A 7,701-nucleotide genomic window follows, 5' to 3' on the forward strand; every position below is an offset into this window, starting at 1 on the left:
GGTCCAATCACATACCGTGAGAGATGATGATCTGCTCCTGCGGTTTCCTGGCAACTGAGCAGGACAGCCGGGTCACAGGAAGGCTATTTTGGAACCAGGGAACCCTTGGCCCCAGAGGCCTCCTGTGGCCTTGCGCTGGCACTGGGCTGAGGGTCCGCTGCTCCAGGGCTCGCCTCAGATCAAGCCCCAGAATCCCAGCCGCAGGAGCGTCCCCGCCACAGCCTGTACTCTACTTCCACTGGGGCCTCCTGGGAGCTGCTCTGACTATCCAGAAAACATTGTTTTTAGTCTGTTGAGATCCTCTTTCCCCAAGGCTGGCCAAGCAGCAGGGCTCAGTCCTCTACAGCCCAAAGGCTTCAGCTTCTCTTAAATGGGGAGAGCAGAGGAGAGGGGAATTTCCTCAACATCTGAGAGAAGGATAAAAATGCATGGCCACTCCAGGGGCACACGCCACCTGAATAAGGCAGCTGAATATGTTTAAGGCTTCAGGCATCATCTGGGGGCGTCACATTTCAAATCTAATGAAAACAGTCAGTTGTTTATACACATGGAGGCCTCCTCAGGGAAAGGGTCCTGATTCTCTAAGGTTTACTCCTTCCCCAATCTGAGACGGAAACGATCATTTCCTCCTCACGAGAATATCGGAAAGGTTAAACGGGTTTACAGACATGATAAAGCACCACAGACATGGAGTGACACTTCCACTCCGGGACCACACAGCGAAGGGCTGGCTCTTTATTCGTGACTACATGGGATTCTAGCAACATGCCAGTATCTCTTGAGCTGGACATCGTTTTGCTGTTACGGGGTCTGTGGCCAGAGAGAAGCAGGTGGACTGTGACATAGGCAGAAATATTTATTTGGTCTCTACCCACTTCACGGCACACAGGTCCTAAAATCCCCAGAATCTCTGAAATGATGGGTGTTTCTCTGTATGCTAACGGCATGAGTGGTGGCTGGGGATTCTTGGACAGCCTGAGAATGGGGGCTGGCTGCCAGGGGAACCAGTCATGGGACTAAGGGAGGGGCTGAAGCAGCCTTCAATTGGTAATCACCAATGGCCAACCATTCAATCAATCGCTCCAGAAAGAACAGGGTTCAGAGCGCTTCGGGGTTGCTGACCACGTGTGGGTGCTGGCACGTCCCGTCCCTCACACCTGTCCTGTGCACCTTCCCACTGGCTCATCTGTATCCCCCCTTTTTTTTTGGAGACAGGGTCTCACTCTGTCACCCAGACTGGAGTGCAGTGGCACCAACTGCAGCGTCGACTTCCCAGGCTCCCAGCAATCCTCCCACGTGCGCCTCCCAAGTAGCTGGGACTACAGGCGTACGCCACCGCATCCAGCTAATTTTTGCATTTTTGGTAGAGAAGGAGTTTCACCATGTTGCCCAGGCGGGTCTTGAACTCCTGACCTCAAGGAATCTGCCCACCTTTGCCTCCCAAAATGCTGGGATTACAGGCCTGAGCCACCATGTCTGGCTCATCTGTATCTTTTTAAAAACCTCTGTAATAAACTAGTGACTGTAAGTAGGTGTTTCTGAGTTCTGAACGCCATATTCTCAATGACTCAACCCAAAGGAACAGGCATGGGAACCTCTGATGTATATCCAGTTACTAAGAAGCACAGGTGAAAACCTGGAATCGTGACTGGAGTCTGCGCTGGGACAGTCCTGTGGAACTGAGCCCTTACCCTGAGGAGTGTGCACTGAGTCCGAGTCAGAGCTGTCATGCAGGACAGAGCGCTCTCAGAACTGGTGGGTGTGGGGAAAACCCTACACGTCTGGTGTCCGAAGTGAAGAGTTCAGCAAGTCCTGAGTGTTGGGAATGAGAGGACAGAAGGAAACAGGCTTCCCTGCTCTACAGGGAGGACGTGGGCGGAGTCACGGAAGGAAACCTTGGCTTTATGTTATTGTTAAAGGTGGAGGTTGAGCACATGGGGGAATCCTAACATTATTCTCCTTAGTTATGTAAGTTTGAGATTTTTCAAACTATAAAGAAGGGGGGGAAAGTGTAGTATTATGAAAGAGAGAAATCTGAGAAGAGCTCATAGATTCAAAAAGTTGATCGCTGAAATGAAAATGGAAGAGTGGGAAAATTAAGTACATTTCACAGGGAGAAAAAAACTTTAAGGAGACAAAATAGAGGATCCCTGAAGGAGGGCCAACTTGCAACCAACAGGCATCCCAGAACAAGACGACAAGGAAAAAGGGAGAAGATGTGATTAAGGAAATAGTACAGAGAAATTTCTTAGCTCTTAAAAGCTTAAGCCTCAGCCAGATGCGGTGGCTCATGCCTGTAATCCCAGCACTTTGGGAGGCTAAGGCGGGTGGATCCCGAGGACATCAAGACCATCTTGGCCATGGTGAAACCCCATCTCTAGTAAGACACAAAAAATTAGCCAGGCATGGTGGCACGCACCTGTAGTCCCAGCTTCTCAGGAGGCTGAAGCAGGGGAATCGCTTGAACCTGGGAGATGAAAGTTGTAGTGAGCCAAGATCATGCCACTACATTCTAGCCTGACACCAGAGCAATACTCTGTCTCAAAATAAATAAATAAATAAATAAATAAAAAATAAAGCTTAAGCCTCTAGAAGGGCTCTATCTAAAGGACTTGAGCAGCAGGGTGCACCTGGACATGCCATTGTGTAACTTCAGATGAATTAAGGATAGATAGATATGACTGGGTGCTATGGCTCACGCTTGTATTCTCAGCACTCAGAAGCCCACGGAGGGAGGATCACTAGAGCCTAGGAGTTCCAGACCAGCCTGGGCAACATGGTGAGACCCCGTTGCAACAACAAACAAAAAATTAGCTGGGCATAGTGGCACGTGCCTGTGGTCCCGGCTGCTCAGAGGGCTGGGGCAGGAAACTTGCTTGAGCCTGGGAGGCTGAGGCTGCAGTGAGCTGTGATAGCACCACTGTACCACAGCCTGGGTGACAGAGCAAGCCTCTGCTTGAAAATAAATAAAGACAAAGCGGAACACAAGAGATGCTCTCTTTAGCTATCTGAAGCCAGAACATCAGTACTGAATGTAGTAGTTTTGTTACAATAATCTAGTAGAGGATCTACAAGTAGTAATGAGAGGAAAGGTTCTATTATAGCAGAAGGTCAATAGCTAAATGTCCAAAACATAAATCAAGAAATGGCAATAGAAACATAACATTTAGCCCTGTGGAAGACTCTGCAGAAGAAAGCGAAGTTCCAATCGGGTTCCCCTGTGTATATGCAGTGTTTGACTCCGGCTCTATCACTTCGGAGTTCTGCAGCCTTGGCAATTACATAGCTTCTTCATGCCTAAATTCATCAACTGTAAAATGGAGATTGTATCGACATTATGCAGATCGTACTTTAAAAAACAGTCACACACGCAAAACATGTAGAACACCTGGCATTTAAAATATGATTAATAAAAAAATTTGAACCAAAACTAGTAAAAATACAGTAAGAAGAATGTAATAACTGGTAGGCAATACTAGCAAAACAACCTAGAAGAAAATGTCATGATAAACCAAGAGGAAAAGAATGGAAGCCATGCGTAGGTAAGCCGATGGCGTGGGGGGTCAACTCACCCTGTGCCCTTGGTCCTGCCACATAACCCAAGACTCCTTCAAGTTCTGCCCACCCCTCATGGAGCTTTCCCTGTCACACCTGGTACACGGGAACAAGCCTAGACCCCTGATTCTGGCCCCTGCCCATCCACCTCTGTTAGCAGATGGCCGACTCGCCACTAAAACTCCTCTCCTCCACAATCAATAGCTTCGGTCAGGGCACCTTCAGACCCTCAGGCACTGCAGTCACGCTCCCTCAGGTAAGCTCTGCTTTGTCGTGAGAACTCATCCCAGAAAGCGCCCTCCTGTCGGCCCCAGATGGGAGGCCGCACCCACCTGCTGCCTCTCTGCTCCTGCCAGTAGGTTCACCTCCAGGCTGCCTAGGAGTTGCAGACCTCTCATTCAGACACCTGCCGCCTGATGGACCTGCCAGTTTAGATGTGCACCCTCGCCGCCCCTTCAGCCTCTCAGAGCAGCTCAGCTGTGGCTAGGTCTTCCCCTCTTCTATGATGCCCTACAAAATGCCACCCACGTTCTGAGTAGGCCCCAAATGAAGGGACAATAACAGGACCTCTCACAACTCCCTCCCAGTCCCCTTGGACCCATCCCCCAGGCCTGGCTCAGCAAAGCCTCTCTCTGATCAGGGACCCTCGCCCACAGCCCACTCTAGAACACTGTTATTTAATGGACTTGTGTTGCTGTCCCTGTTTAGACCCCCAGTCCCTGCAGGGCAGGGCTGCAGAAGTGGCACTGGACCTCTCTCCATATGCCACATAGCATCCAGAGTGCCTTGCAAGTCAGCTCCCCAGACGGATGGTGGAAGGAGACAGTGAGGAAGGCAGGCCACGTGGGGCAGGGCAGGGCATGGCAGGGCATGGCTTTCCCCTGTTTAGAATGCCGTTTCCTCTGGCAACCCAGTCCTTGCATTTGGTGTGTTTGGGACCAGCAGGCAACAAAATCTTTGTCTGTCTTGAACCGGTCTCTCCTGCTACTCCCTTTCCTTGGGTGATGTTTTTTGATGCCAAGCATGGGACATAGTATTTCATCTGGGCTGGATGCCTTGGGAATGGGAGCTGCTACCTCTGCCTTGAAGGTCTGCAATTGCCTGATGGTAAAAAGGACCAGGAAGGCGATCGAATTTCTCCCATCACCAACCTCTCAGGGCCCTCCAGTACTGCTTGGACAGACCCTGACAGGGACTGCACCAGCTCCCGAGATGCCCCACAGCCCTGTGGAACACAGCGGAGGAGCCTGAGACAGATGCTTCCCCAAGGCCACTCCCCAAAAGCAGTCAAAGTGGTCCCTTTCCGCTGTGTACTCCATGGTGGGATAACTCTCGCTAGGACCTTTGACTGGTAAATCTCCTATCAGGCCACATTCTCTCTTCCTATTGTGTTGGCTTACTGGTTCTGACCTTTGGAAACCACAGAACAAATTTCACCTGCTGTATGTTAACCACTTAAATGGCTGAAAATAGCTCTAGAGCTCCTTTTACAGCTCCTTTCCAGACACAGTAAAGTGATCACAAGGGGGTGGTTCTCAGACACCCGCATGTCAGGATAGGAAGGATAAGACACAAACCCCCATTCATGGGGCTTTACATGCCCCGTCAGGCCAGAGTCCTGCCCAGGAGTTTTCAAACTGGAGTTATGGTTGGGACAGGAAGAGGAGGGAGGTGTGGGGTACAGAACTCTCCAACAGGGAGGAGGCTGCAGAAAGGGATGTGTGGGCACTCCCAATGGAGGCAGAAAACAAAGCCGAGGGGAGACCCAGTCCCTGAGGCCCTCAGAGCTGCCCGGCCACTATCTGCCCAAGGACTGCCAAACTCCTCTCAGCTCTGTGAGCCACTCCCAGGACGACTTCTGCAAATCTTTTTTTTGGCTGATGCTAAAGATGGGTTTCTGTCCTTGGCAATAGCAAGGGTCTGACAGCCAGTCCCAGAGCCAGCCCGGAGGATGTTTTATGAGAGGCTGGTCTACCACTTTGGCTAGTTCACACTTAGTCCAACCAACACTTCCTGAGCACCAATCGTGTGCCAGGCATGGCTCCAGATGCTAGAAAATACAAAGATGGAAAAGGCATGCTGTCTGCCATAGCCAGAGGCTTAGAACACATACATAAGAGAACACTCATTCTACTAGAAGTGAGCTTACAAGTCAGTGGTATCTAACATCTAAGACAAAAAAGTTAAAATTGTCCTAGGCCAGGTGCGGTGGCTCACACCTGTAATCCCAGCACTTTGGGAGGCTGAGGCAGGTGGATCATCTGAGGTCAGGAGTTTGACACCAGCCTGACTGATATGGTGAAACCCCATCTCTACTAAAAATACAAAAATTAGCCAGGCGTGCTGGCTCACACCTGTAGTCCCGGCTACTTAGGAGGCTGAGGCAGGAGGATTGTTTGAACCTGGGAGGTGGAGGTCGCAGTGAACCGAGATCGCCCCACTGCACTCTAGCCTGGGTTACAGAGGGAGACCCTGTCTCAAAAAAATGTCCTGGCTAGTGACAACTAGATTGTCAAGAAGACTGGATTTTTAGCTTCTTTAAAAAGACTAGGTTACAAACACTACAACAACCACAAAAAAGCAGGGAGCAGGGAGAGCAAAGACACAAAAGCTAAAACTTATCACAACCTCGGCAGCGGTGGCAATGTGACAGTCAAGGCTACTTCAGAACAAAATGCAGTCATTGCTGATGGTTAGACCAATGCTTGAGCTGGAAACATGGGGGAACCATCTCACGATCAGCAGCCTCCAGTCCTACAGACTGAAGAGGCTGGGAGGTCAACATGATGGAGAGGAAGCCTGCCGCCCAGCTGGGCTGCCCAAGCCCTGGTCTGGGATGGACCCTGGCAGAGCAGGACTTGTGGGTCATGGTCCAGAACGTCTGGCCCACAGTGACTGCCCTTCATTTTTACCGGATACTACAAGTGGCTAAACAAGGGAAGTCCCCGGGCTTCTGTCTCAGTTCCTAAGACCTGAGAATACGTACTCCAAAGGCCCCTGAAAGACCTGAAGGCCGGGGTTCACAGGGCCAGCATCAGTGACAAAGGCAACATTAACCTGTGATGCTGATGGGCACATCTTAAAGTGCAGATAGCAGTTTATGGACCACTGTGAAAATGTCTGGGATGAATAGGCCTTTTCATTGCCTCCTCCTTGAAAGCCCCTTTTGTAGGGAGATGGAGGAAGCAACAAAGGAGAGGTTTATCACCATGAGCCCGTTCAGCAGCTGTTTTCTTGTTCCTTGTTTAACTTCTCTCAAGAGAGCAGAGTTATCGGTGCAGCTGAGCAGGTGTTTCAGGCAGGTGATTTTGTTTCCATTAATTTTATTAAATAGTAGACCAGACTGGAGGGTTATCTCACGCCCTTGGGAACCTCCTCCCTGTGCCTGCCAATAACGAGGTGCGTGCTTGGGAGGAAGGTTACATTCTGCTCCCTGTTGCTTTCAGCATCTTCAAATCTCTAATAGGAAGCAGAATTTAAGAGCTACAGCCCACTCCTACCCTGCGACATCTGGATCTTGTCTGCTTTAGCAATGTGTTAGAGAAACAGTCAAGTTGGAGGCTTTCAAGTTCTCAGGAAAAAGCAGATGAAGAGAAGCCTGACACGTCAAAGCCCAGCCACACCCACCATCACACTAATGACTCTGCTCATACTCTCATGTTCCAGGCGACTGCAAGGAGACTTTCACATAAAACATGGAAAAAAAGTTTGAAAAATCAATTTAGGCTGGGTGCCATGGCTCATGTCTGTAATCCCAACACTTTGGAAGACCAAGGTGGGCAGATCACCGGAGGTCAGGAGTTCGAGACCAGTCTGGCCAACATGGTGAAACCCCGTCTGTACTAAAAACACAAAATTAGCTGGGCTTGGAGGCGCACACCTGTAATCCCAGCTACTTGGGAGGCCGAGGCAGAAGAATCGCTTGAACCTGGGAGGCAGAGGTTGCAGTGAGCCGAGATCACACCACTGCACTCCAGCCTGGGCTACAGAGTGAGACTCTGTCTCAAAAAAATAAATGAATAAATAAATGAATGTGAAGCTCAAGACCCCCTCAGCCTATATGCTGGACTTGCAGGTCTGGGCGAACTTCCTTCTCACAGAGAAGGCAGGCCCGCAGCACGTGGGCGAACTTCCTTCTCACGGAGA

General features: G+C 50.2%; 1 protein-coding gene across 1 annotated transcript in view; it reads right to left on the bottom strand.

Annotated features, from left to right (window-relative positions):
• Positions 1 to 7,701, bottom strand: part of FKBP6 (FKBP prolyl isomerase 6) — a 34,437-nt gene that overhangs the window by 12,622 nt on the left and 14,114 nt on the right. The gene's annotated exons all lie outside the window — the stretch shown is intronic.

Source organism: Sapajus apella, unplaced genomic scaffold, assembly GCF_009761245.1.
Source record: "Sapajus apella isolate SASKATOON/1434 unplaced genomic scaffold, GSC_monkey_1.0 scaffold88, whole genome shotgun sequence".
Taxonomy (NCBI): Eukaryota; Metazoa; Chordata; class Mammalia; order Primates; family Cebidae; genus Sapajus; species Sapajus apella.